Genomic DNA, 10,874 nt, shown 5'->3' with positions numbered 1-10,874 from the left:
GTCCAAATCCCCTTCATAAATTATACAGGGAGTCATCTGGGGTGCCTCACTATTCTCTTTATTTGCCTGTGCTGTTGACTGAAGGATCCTATGCCATTACTTGACATCGCAGGCCACCACGTGGTTCCACTCCAGGTTTCTGAGGCCTTCTTAGGCTCCAGGTGTTGCCTGTACAGATCCCTCAACTACAGATGGCATGTCTTCTGTCAACACTTCCCCTACTTGTATTTCAGGCATTCCAGAGTAGCACTGAGGTTAAAGTGGCACCGAAGTGTTTTTTCCTTCTCTACTTTTCTCCAAGTCCTTGGAAAAGGTAAGGTCAGTGCATATCCTGCTGACTTCAGAACTGACCCTTCCTAAGAGGCCCTGTATTTTCAGATCAAGCTCTGGTGCCCTAACTCCTTAGGTTGAGGATGAGTTTTTCCCAAGAACTTCTGCCATTCTCATGGCCCTCTGCTCTACCATACTAAGACTTTCTTGAACCTGCAGGATAAAAAGTTTATGTTCCCATTCTGGGCTTACCAATGAACGGCATATTCTGAAGAAGGCAGCAAAGAGCGTATGTATAATTTGTCTGCAAGCTGTCAGATGGCTAGATTGTAGGAAATCTAGAAGACATTTTTTGAGAATGTTCTTAAGATACAGTTGTAGTCATCCTGATTTATCAAGTGAGAACATGCCAATTACTATACATACATTCAACCTTACAACTTTTCTGCAAGGTAAGTAATCTGATGTTATAGGCAATGAAGGAGGCTTAAAGAAGTCAAGCAGCTTGCCCCAAGTCACGGAGAGATTAGAAGGAGACTGGGTGTGGTCCTGGGTCCAACTCCAGAGTCTATAGTCTTCGAAACTGAAGACTTTCTGAAGTGGAAGGGCTTTAAGAAACCAAATCAGTCGAGATCCTAGTGGATCAAGATTGTACTTCACTGTGTTGTTTAAGAAAATGCAGCTATTCAAACAAATCGGACAGGTAGCTTATTCAAAAAGAAATTTTAGACACAGGTATTTCCCACTGCTTTGTTGCTATCAGTTCAATGAAATCACAGGTCTTGATATACTGCAGAACTATTCAGTGGAAATTAATGTAGAGGCCACTTGTAGGCAAACAGGTTTGCACAATGGAATGCAGAAAGGCCTCAGTGACCACCTGACTGAATACCGACAGGCCCATCAGGTGACCCACCTCAAAATATCCGTAGGCACCAACTGACCAATGGGCTACTTACAACTTGGCACAGTTCCCAAAAAAGGGAAGATTTCGTATGTCACCATATGTCCTCTTCCCTCTTTAAAAAAAACAGCCCCCATCCACTACTTCTCAGGTGTCCTGCCCACAGCTTGCTTGCGGTGTATTCAATAAACTATCTCCTTTGTTCACCACTGGCTTCCACCCGATCATTGCCCCACATTTGGGGGGCCCCAATGGATGGAGAGACACCCCATGTGGGTACCGCAATTAAATCACCATTTTTGAAAACCCAGACTTCAGATATTTTGAGTATGAATCATGGTTTAAGTTTCTGTAACTGGAGTGCAGACCTTCCCAATAAGTTTAAACTGATCTGAAACCAAATTGTGTTAAGTGAGAAGGCACAGCTTTCCTGGAATGATGAATATTAGTATATAATTACTAAAACTGTCTTAAAATTCCAGCCTCTTGAAAGCTTCACTCAAGCACAAGGTAATGTTTGGGTCCATCTAACAGTGAAAGAACATTCTCTTTTATAAAACTGCTAATCTAAAAGCTGGAATATACTTTTTAAAAACATTTGTAATACTGAGATTTGAGTATATCAAAATTGAGAAGGTCTCTGAATTAAGAGAATCCACGGGTTCTGATGAACCTTGAAATATCACGTGGCAAGGTACTGAAGGGTAGAAAAACAGGCCACCCCTAAATATTCCACATTGGCATAAGGATTATTTTGACCCGAAGGCAAATGAGAAGAAGTAAATACAAGAAAAGCTTTCTGTTTTCCCTCATTTGTCTAAAAGCAGGACACAAATTTGTAAAGGTGATCCCCCCTCCTTTCTTGAAAAGAAAAAACTCTTATGTTTCTTTTTTACTTTTACACTCTGACACCAGATGCGTGGGAGGTTTTCCCACCAAGCAATTCTCAGACACCAGCTGGGTGAACAATATAACTCAATTCTGAAATTACCTGGAGATAGCTTCAGAGCCCACAGGTGAAGAAGGGCTTAGTCCCACAAGACTGCCCCTTCTTCAAACTTTAATCACAAGTCCAGGTTGTGATTAACCTGGACCAACAAGCTACACATTGAAGGTTCCCACAACCCCTTCCTCAGGTTAGATCTTTTGCTAGTATGGCTCACAGAACTCAGGAAAACAATTTGCTTGCTAGATTATTGGTTTATTATAAAAGGTTGTATCTCAGGAATAACCAAGAGGAAGAGAGTCACGGGGCAAGGTATGTGGGAAGGGGTTGAACTTTGATGCCATGTCCAGGTAAGCCACCCTTTCTGCACCTCCATATACTTACCAACATGGAAACTCTTTGAACCTCCTCATTTAGGATTTTTATGGAGGCTCCATTACACAGGCATCATTGAGTAAAGCACCTGTCATTTGTAATTGATTGAACCTCCACCCCCTCTCTACTCCCTGCAGGTCAGGAGATGCAGCTAGAAGTTCCCACCTTCTAGTCACAAGGTTGGTTCCTGTGGGCAATCAGTTCCCATCCTGTTGTTATCTAGGAACGTTCCAAAAGTCACCTTATTAACATAAATTCAGGTGTGGTTGAAGGGGCTTGTTATGAATAAGAAAAGACACTTTCACCTTAATCACTCTGGAGCATTTGAGGACAAAAGACCAAATATTATGACAAAAGATGTTCCCATCGCTCTAGTAACTTAGGAAATTACAAGGGTTTGGCGAGCCGTGAGCCAAGAACCTTGGTCAAGAACCAAACCATTGTTTCTTATTATATCATGTTATTACCCCTCTCTACCAGGAAGAACACAAGTTAATCACCAGAGACAACTCTAGACTTTTATCAGCCCAGAGCCTGCAAAGGAATCTACATAACAAATTTTATTAACTAGTTCTTATCTTCCATTGGCTCCCCCAATATTTACCTTCCCACAATTTGCCATCCTAGAAACTCAATTTTTTTTCTTTTGTCATTTCTCTAAAAATTTACTGTTCTTTTGTTAAGATGCTATGTAAAGTCAAGGTCTAACTACCCCTTTGAGTTACTCATCACTGAGTTCTCCCACATGTAGGCACAATGTCAGTGAACTTCTGTTTTTCTCTTGATAATCGGTCTTTTATCCATCTAATTTGCAGAGCCTTGGTTAGAGAGCCCAGGAGAGTACAGGGAACAAAATTTGTCTCCTCCCCTATGATACTGTTGATGCAAAATGAACAAACCTTTTAAAATCTCTGAAACAAAGAAAGAGAGTTTTATTTGAGCCCAAGTTAGGACAACTCCCTAGGAAACTTGGTCTTAACAGGGAAACAAGTGTTCCAGAGAATGAACAGTTTTTATGGGGTATGTACTTTTTTACATCTCATAAAAAGCACAAAAACTGTAGATTAACATATAGGAAGGAATCACGAATTTTAACATCAAGGAACCCAGGAAATAGGAGCATTAATCAATACTTTAAGGACAAAATGGTTTTACTTTAGGCTACTCATTTACAAAGCTTGGCAGTCCATAAATGAGGCTTTTGGTTTAAACAAAGTTTATGTACAGTCATGCTGACTTAGAAAGAAATCCAAAATGGTTTCCCTTATATTCAGGCCTTTAGAGAGTTTTTCTCTCATGAGTATTTAGATTGTTTTAAATATGCAAATGTAATTTTATATCTTTCCCTTATATCAAATTCAAATATTTATGCTTGACAGCCTTCAAAGATTTGAAGATTAGGCCACCAGCCACACTTACTTTACAGTTCCCAAGAAAAGAGATTCATTTTTCAGTTACTGATGATCAGGGTTCTAGGTTTCAGGGACTATCTAAAGAGAGATAACAGTCTGAAAGAACCTAAGAGAAAGAAAAAGAAAAAGGGGAAATTTCCGTAAGTCTAACAGGGAAAAACAGCAAAGTGAGGTAGGATACTCCATGGGTGTAGGCATATGGTTTTATTTACAAGGGCAACCCTAGCATGCCTTGCTTAAGAACAGTCTTCATTGCTAAGAGAGTAGATCTTATGTTAACTGTTCTTGAAAAAAAAAAAAAAGTATTTTAAATAATAATAATAAAGAGAACAGAAGGAAACTTAGAGGTGATGGATATGTTTAATGCATTGATTGAAGTAATGGTTTCATGGGTATATGCTTATCTTTAAACACATCAAATTGTATACATTAAATATGTACCGCTTTTTGCTTGTCAGTCATACCTCAATTAAACAGAAAAAGAACAACAGTCATCATACAGTTGTGGCATACATCTCAAGTCCCATTTAGGGAATTGTTCGAATGGTCTCTGACAACATGGTAAGTGGGCAACCTCCCTGTTCCTGAACCCTGAATAACCACCCCCAACCCCCAACATTACATTACCCAAGGCATATGGAAGTCCAAGGGAAGGTGTGGCTAGAAACCTGGATGAGTGGGAATTCCTTACATATACCTACAATTGTCAGAGAAGAATGAACTGAAAGATCCAGAAACCCACTAAGCTAGGGCAATATTAATAACACCATTTAACATTAGCATTGCCATGACCTGCTCAAAATTGATCAACGACTACCACTGAGGTAGTAGTTGGTGTTCATTGGTCACTTAAACTGATTAGATTTTCTTTTTCTTCCTCATTCCTTCATATTATGGAGAGGGAAGAAACCCCTTACACCATATTTTTATCATTAAGAAAATTTTATGATACATGATTGTGTAGTTCACTATTAAAATAATATGGTTAATGGAATTTAAATGAGTAGGATGCAGGTTAATGGAAAGGACACAGGGATCTAGGTGCTTGGGGCTGACAATATACTCAAAGGAAAGAGACAAAATAGCTGGGCCATCATTTTTTCCTCCAGGCTGTTCAACACATGACAGCAGGATTATCAAGCAGATAGGAACCTAGAGCAAAAACACTGTCTTGGAGAGAAAAAAAAAAATCATTCATTTAGCTTAGACATCTCAGAAAAAAGGAGAAAATGTCAAGACTTTCTCTAATCAAAGTAAAACAACAAAAAGCAAGAGAAAGAAAGTTGTAACACAAATAAGTATGCAGTTGAAACTGCTAAAGGCCAAGTAACTGCTCCTTTGCTCCAAATGCAAAAAAATATAAATAAATAAATAAATAAATAAATAAATAAAAATTACCTAAGAAACAAAAGAACTAACAGCGTTTCTGAGACCAATTATCTCTCACTTGAAATTAGAAAGAACATTGAGCAGGTCAAGAGGCAAATCACAGACCTGTACCCCTGAAACAAATAATACATTATATGTTAATTAATTGAATTTAAATTTAAAAAAATTAAAAAGAGGCAGACACTTAGGAGAATAAAGGACTACTTGCCCCATTGCCCCTGCTAGAAATGGGTCATCTCATGAAAGTCCTGGGCAGTGGGTGAGACAGTCACTGTTTCCTTCTTCCCAGCCCACCTATTGTTTTGAAGCTCCAGTTGGCAAGAAGTTCTGATATTACTTTTCCAAGGCTCGTCCTAATTTTCCCCTGATGTGACCTTGTTTTTTTCTTGAGAGATAGTCAGCAGTACAGTTCAGCATCTGAAAGCCTGTAATGTGGGCTGTTTTTGGTAGGACCAAAAGTCACTTCAGGAATGTGTCCAATCCTAGTATTTTCCTGTTGACTTCTTTAAAATGCGTTATTCAGTAAAATAAGCAATAGACAATAAAAGGAGAAAAGCACAACACAAATGATTATGCTGTCAAGTGGGGTACTTTCTGTCCTAGACTGTTTACTTACTCCTCCAGAGTAAGGTTCTTTGGCCTTTATTTAGGCTTACAGTTGCCTCCCTGGCTGCCTACTCCCACTGTGGTTCTAACGGGAAAAGTGTTCTATTAAACCATGGACTTTACTCCTTTAGGTCTCAGTTTCCTCATCTATAAATTAGGTGTGAAAATGCATCCCTGACTACCTCACAAAATGGTTGTGAGACTTAAAAGGGGCAAAATTAAACATCGGGACTTGAGGGAACCCAATTAAAGACATCCCTGTTTTTCTTAGTCATGTTATGAATAATTGAGGAGTAAGACAGATGAATACGTCAGATAGAAAAATACAATACCACTCTTACTAGTGATAAAGCTAAGACTGGAAAAAATTACTTCTATCTGCAAGCAGAAAGATTTCCAAAGATGGAATCCAAGAATTAAAAGGACCTACCCACCCAGCACAGGAATATGATAGTGCCCCTCCATGGTCCCCCTAACCTCCTTTCCAGTAAACACAGGGAGTGGAAGAAAGGGGCAGAATTTATGGTTCTGTTGGGTAGTTTGCTCCCAAGGGGAAGAGGGTATAGCTGAGCTGAACATGGTCAGTTTATACTTACCAATCCCACCAATCTGTTGGGTCATTCCTTCTTTTTCTGGGGAAAATCAAAACAAGGGACAGAAAGAACCAGGAGTGTCATATAAGCAAAGATATCCCCACATGGAAGGGCACATCAGGAATGGAGAAAAAGCTTTTATTTCCTTCATCTTCTCAACTGATCTCATCTCTCTCTCCCTCTTTCTTTCTCTCTCTCTCTCTCTCTTTCACACACACACACTACATTTGTATTCAAAAGCTTTAAAAACAGTACTTTATAAAGGTGTTAGAAGAAAATATACAAGGGGTGCCTGCGTGGCTCAGTCGTTAAGCGTCTGCCTTCGGCTCAGGTCATGATCCCAGCGTTCTGGGATCGAGCCCCACGTCGGGCTCCCTGCTCAGTGGGAAGCCTCCTTCTCCCTCTGCTGCTCCCCCTGCTTGTGTTCCCTCCCTTGCTGCCTCTCTCTCTGTCAAATAAATAAATAAATAAATAAATAAATAAAATCTTAAAAAAAAAAAGAAAATACAAAATAAAACACAAAGGAGGTTTTCTGGAGCATTAAAGAAAAGCAGAAGCCAAAAAGAGCTATCCAAATTTTTGATTTGGGGGGGATGTACTGTATGGTGACTAACATAATATAATTTTAAAAAATAAAAAATAAATAAATATGAATTGTGCTATAAACTCATTAATACACACATAAATCAATGGATTTTTATTTTATGTATACTATACCACAATAAAGATGTTCTCGCTCAAGACAAAAAATAAAAATAAAAAATAAAAGAACTCAATATAAAGGATTATTAACCAGGCATAAAGTTGTTAACTATGCAACAGAAAAGGTAAAACCTTTTCTTGCCTTGTTGCTTGCTTATTCTGATAACACCAGTGCCATACTCTGAACTGTTCTATGGAGAAGCCCAATGACAAGGACCCAAGGGACGCCTCCAGCCACCAGCTAATGAGGAACCAAGGCCTCAGTCCAACAGTCAGAGAGGAATGAAATCCTGCCAACAACTACAATAGTGAGCTTGAAAGGGATTCTTTCCAGCCAAGCCTCGAAATGGCTGCCTCCTGGCTGACACCTTGATTGCAGCACTGTGGAAAAAAACTGAGGCAGATGTCACAATGGGGCACTGGCTTCTCCAGAGGAGCTAACACTTGCTCTACCTACCTCACCCAAGATGCTGTTTGCAAAAGCAATTTTGTTCATCTCCAAAGAATTATATAAACCACGTGAGAATCCGTAGGAACAGGCGAAGATGCAAGAACCTGTCCTGGACAATTACAGACAAGGTATAAACAGCCAAAGTGAGAACTCAGCTGAGAGCTAATGCATCTGTGAACAAACGAACGTTGAGCAACTCTAGCAAATCCAGCAGCCCAGATCATACAGTACAAATAGAGTTGCATTTACAGAAGCACTCTGAAGTAGCCAAACGTAATTAATAAGAGGTTCCATTCTTTCCTCCAAATGCTGAGGAACATTAAGAGGACCCCATACATACATAACCAACATTGACTATCCTCAATCACTTCTACTCTGCAACTTCTTGCATCTTGCTGAAGTCCCAGAACTTCTCACACACTTAATTTCCAAAGACTTTCTTCAGGCCTAGTTCTGACTAGCTTTTATTTCCCTCTCCCCAGTGCACCTGTGTTCTTTCCCAACAAGGACGAATCCTTTTTTGTCTGTTTGTTTTGTTTTGGTAGGGAAGGAGCTGGAAAAGAGAAAGAAAACTAAACTGAAGAACAGCACGTTACCTTTAGCTGCATGCTAACAAAGAAATGTTCATAATTTTTATCTTTGGAAGGAAAACTGACACCTTCCCCTGCTTCCATTATGGATAAGTGTACATCATGTCATACAGGCAGGGGCCAAAGTTTGTACCTGAGGATAAACTAAAACAAACAAACAAACAAAAAATAGGCATACCCTGTCAAGGTCTTGAAGCCTGAGCCTTTCCTGTAAGTTACTAAACTGCTGAAATAACTTCGTTCGTTCCTGACTTTTGCAGATCTAATGCATGAAGCTATGTGACTGTGCTAGTGATGAAGTTATTGTCTCTCAACTCCAAACCACCCTTCTCTATCTTCCTTTGTGATGCATGTCTGGAACTCAACAATCACATTTTTGCTTTGCTAGCTGGCTCCCTAGCAAGATCTTCCAATAAGGATGCTAGGGGGATGCCCTGAGGGTGGAAGAGGAAAGGGGACTTGCTCTTTCCTGTTGTCTTCCCCTCAGCTCCCTCCCTGCTTCCAGTTCCTGTGAGATCCCTTGGCAACACTTCCCACTCTGACAGCAGCAGTTCATTTCCCACAGCAGAAGCTGAAACCAGTTTGCAATTTCTCTGTCACTCCTAGCACCAGCCTTATCACATCCCTTCATGGAACTAGCAATGGCCAGCTCATGCCTCCTCCTCAGAGAGATGGGTCCTAGATCCAGAAGGATTACTCTGATCTCAGAGACAGCATCCCCAACCAAGTGGTATCCTTTCCTCAGAGGTCTGAGTTTCACCTCCCTGAGACCCTTCCTCCAAACTTCTAAATTTTTATAATTCCTTTATTTTGCTTCTACTGCCTGAGGAGGAATGGCTATTGTTGTGATACCTAAGTGTTCTGGTTTTACCTTTTCTGTTGCATAGTTAACAACTTTATGCCTAGTTAATAATCCTTTATATTGAGTTCTTTCTTTTATTTTTTATTTTTTTTTGTCTTGAGCGAGAACATCTTTATTGTGGTATAGTATACATAAAATAAAAATCCATTGATTTATGTGCATATTAATGAGTTTATAGCACAATTCATATTTATTTATTTATTTATTTTAATTTTTTAAAATTATATTATGTTAGTCACCATACAGTACATCCCCGGTTTCCGATGTAAAGTTCGATGATTCATTAGTTGCGTATAACACCCAGTGCACCATGCAATACGTGCCCTCCTTACTACCCATCAACAGTCTATCCCATTCCCCTACCCCCTCCCCTCTGAGGCCCTCAGTTTGTTTCTCATAGTCCATAGTCTCTCATGTTTCATTCCCCCTTCTGACTACCCCCCCTTTCTTTATCCCTTTCTTCCCCTACCGATCATCCTAGTTCTTATGTTCCGTAGATGAGAGAAATCATATGATAGTTGTCTTTCTCTGCTTGACTTATTTCACTTAGCATTATCTCCTCCAGTGCCGTCCATGTTTCAGCAAATGTTGAGAATTTGTTCTTTCTGATGGCTGAGTAATATTCCATTGTATATATAGACCACATCTTCTTAATCCAGTCATCTGTTGAAGGACATCTCGGTTCCTTCCACGCTTTGGCTATTGTGGACAATGCTGCTATGAACATTGGGGTGCATATGGCCCTTCTCTTCACTACGTCTGTATCTTTGGGGTAAATACCCAGTAGTGCAATGGCTGGGTCATAGGCTAGCTCAATTTTTAACTTTTTTAAGGGACCTCCACACTGTTTGCCAGAGTGGCTGTACCAACTTGCATTCCCACCAATAATGTAGGAGGGATCCCCTTTCTCCACATCCTCTCCAACAGTTGTTGTTTCCTGCCTTGTCAATTTTTGCCATTCTAACTGGCGTAAGGTGGTATCTTAGTGTGGTTTTGATTTGAATTTCCCTGATGGCTAATGATTTTGAACATTTTTTCATGTGTCTGTTAGCCATTTCTATGTCTCCACTGGAAAAGTGTCTGTTCATATCTTCTGCCCATTTTTTGATTTCTTTATTTGTTTCTCATGTATTGAGTTTGAGAAGTTCTTTGTAGATCTTGGATACCAGTCTTTTATCTGTAGTGTCATTTGCAAATATATTCTCCCATTCCGTGGCTGCCTCTTAGTTTTTTTGACTGTTTCCTTGGCTGTGCAGAAGCTTTTTATCTTGATGAAGTCCCACAAGTTCATTTTATCTTTTGTTTCTCTTGCCTTTGGAGATGTGTCATGAAAAAGGTTGCTTTGGCCGATGTCGTAGAGGTTGCAGCCTATGTTCTCCTCTAGGATTTTGATGGATTCCTGCCTCACATCGAGGTCTTTCATTCATTTGGAGTTTATTTTTGTGTATGGTGTGAGAGAGTGGTCAAGTTTCATTCTTTTGCATGTAGCTGTCCAATTTTCCCAGCACCATTTATTGAAGAGACTGTCTTTTTTCCACCGGATGTTTTTTCCTGCTTTATCAAAGATTAGTTGCCCAAAGAGCCGAGGGTCAATTTCTGGGTTCTCTATTCTGTTCCATTGGTCTATGTGTCTGTTTTTGTGTCAGTACCATGTTGTCTTTGTGATCACAGCTTTGTAGTACGGCTCGAAATCCGGCATTGTGATGCCCCCAGCTTTGTTTTTCCTTTTCAACAGTTCCTTGGAGACTCGGGGCCTTTTCTGGTTCCATACAAA

Source organism: Ursus maritimus, unplaced genomic scaffold (assembly GCF_017311325.1).
Source record: "Ursus maritimus isolate PB19 unplaced genomic scaffold, ASM1731132v1 scaffold_5, whole genome shotgun sequence".
In the NCBI taxonomy this organism is placed as follows: Eukaryota; Metazoa; Chordata; class Mammalia; order Carnivora; family Ursidae; genus Ursus; species Ursus maritimus.
Note: the sequence above shows the minus strand (reverse complement) of the source record.